Source organism: Schistocerca americana, chromosome 2 (genome assembly GCF_021461395.2).
Source record: "Schistocerca americana isolate TAMUIC-IGC-003095 chromosome 2, iqSchAmer2.1, whole genome shotgun sequence".
In the NCBI taxonomy this organism is placed as follows: Eukaryota; Metazoa; Arthropoda; class Insecta; order Orthoptera; family Acrididae; genus Schistocerca; species Schistocerca americana.
In genome coordinates this window covers 932,318,245-932,320,311 of record NC_060120.1, presented here as the reverse complement: position 1 = coordinate 932,320,311, position 2,067 = coordinate 932,318,245, and the positions used below count along the sequence as shown (strand labels likewise).

At 38.4% G+C, this 2,067-nt stretch overlaps 1 non-coding gene across 1 annotated transcript; it reads right to left on the bottom strand.

The window, feature by feature from the left end:
- Positions 1 to 282: 282 nt before the first annotated feature.
- Trnah-gug lies at positions 283 to 354 on the bottom strand. Its single transcript has one exon. It is a non-coding gene; the product is annotated as a tRNA-His (tRNA).
- Between the last annotated feature and the right edge of the window lie 1,713 nt (positions 355 to 2,067).

Below are 2,067 nucleotides of genomic sequence, written 5' to 3'. Positions count from 1 at the left end.
TGTAGGTTGCAGTAGGTACTGGGAGATGAAAAAGCTTGCACAGGATAGAGTAGCATGGAGAGCTGCATCAAACCAGTCTCAGGACTGAAGACCACAACAACAACAACAATGCCCTTGGAAGCCGTTAGATACACAACCTGCATCTAGGATTTGGTAAGCAGGTGACCTCTTTATCCGTTTAGCAATACACATACTGCATTGATTCGATCTCCTCTTTGGTTGTTTGCTATTTTTACGTCTTGGTGTTTAGATCCATTCACTCATTACAAAAATATAGCCATTTGCCGTGACCAGGATTCGAACCTGGGTTCTTGCGGCCACAACGCAATGTCCTAACCACTAGACTATCACGGCTGGTCGGCGAGCCGTGGCGCGTGGGCGAACTTTGTTTCGTCACCGCTGCCGCGGAGCTGCTGACGTATTGCCTACGTCACCCTGCACCGCTAGGTCGCTGCTACAGTTGCCTGTGTCCCCACGTCAGACAACATCGTTAGAATTTTATCTTGCAACCTGTGTTGTTGTTGCTGTTTCTTAGGTCTGGTCCTGGTTTGGCATCTCTTACGCTAGTCAGTCATGTGCAAATCTTCACGTATTTGGATAGTCATTGCACCCCAACACTAATGGTAATTTGCTTACTGTATTAAAGTCTTAAGCACTCTAAAATGTTAGCTGTCTGTCCCCCATCACACATCGATAATTTTCTCCATTACAAAATTAATTATTCCTTTATCCCTCAGTACGTGTTCTATCAATCTGCCGTCATGTTGTGCCACATATCCCACTTGTCTCCAATTCGAATCAGTCTCTCTTCATCAGTTATATTCGATGTAGCCTATAAAGCTTCAGTAACACCACATTAAAGAACTTTATTATGTTGTCTGCTACCACTCATTGTCCACATTTCTCTTGGATATAAATCTGATCTCAAAACAATTACTTTTAGAAAATGCTTCCTTACACTTCCAGTATAGATATAGTCTCCGTTTCCGGGAAAGCTTTCCTTGCTATTGGCAGTCTGCATTTGGTATTCGCTCTGCTTCAGCCGTAGTCGATTACGTTTTTGCCCAAATCGAAACTTACCTTTAGCGTCTCACTTCCTAATCATATTCACGAACGTCGCCTGCTTTGACTACAGTATTATTCTCTACTTTTTTAGATATTCAAATTATAGCTCTTTTCAAGGCACTATCCATTCCATTCAAGTTCTATGACAAACTAACAATGTCGTCCACAAACATTAAAGTTTTTATTACGTCTCCCTGAACTTTAAATCTGCTTCGAAATCTCGCTTTGGTTTCTTTACTGCTTGGTCGATGTACAGATTGAATAAAATGGGGGACACACAACAATATTCAACATAATCTCTTCACTCCTGAGATTAAAAAGATTCACAGAAAATTTCTTTGCTTATTTTCCAACAAACCAATTCACAAGCATGACACCAATGCAGAAGAAATATTTTTTTTGGTGATTTTCTAAGGTATAAATGGAAGTTCACATGTGTGGACCTACAATCTCACTGATCGTGAAAACGTACTAAACTTTGCTCAGTATTTTCTTTTAATATTACAGTAAAATATTTACTTTATTTGAAAAAGTCAACTGTGTATTGTTATGTACATAGAAAATAGGTTTCTTAATGCTTATATTTTCGAAATATATGATTTCCAATAGTAATTTTTGCTGATGCTCTAAAGCAGCTTCATAAATGAAAAGAAATAAGAATCAAGCGATAATTTCTGGCAAGTAATAATTTGATGCTGCCAGTAAAAAAAAAAAAAAATTGCTTTTTAGTATATGCTTCAAAACTATTTTCCACAGAACACAAATAAATTTCACATTTGACTCATATGACTGTTGTCTAGGAATTGCAGCTAGGCTTCCTGTATTTTGAAACATTTTTTGCTTCAAGACATTTTGGTGGATTTTCAACGTTGTCAAACCTAATTTCTGCAGTTTGTTGCAAGACATCTCTTCTCGGCTATTTATTCACATTTTCTACATCACCTTCGCTGTGAGAGAAATTCACTATACAAGGATGCCCTCCTCTCCTACCAACTATCGTGA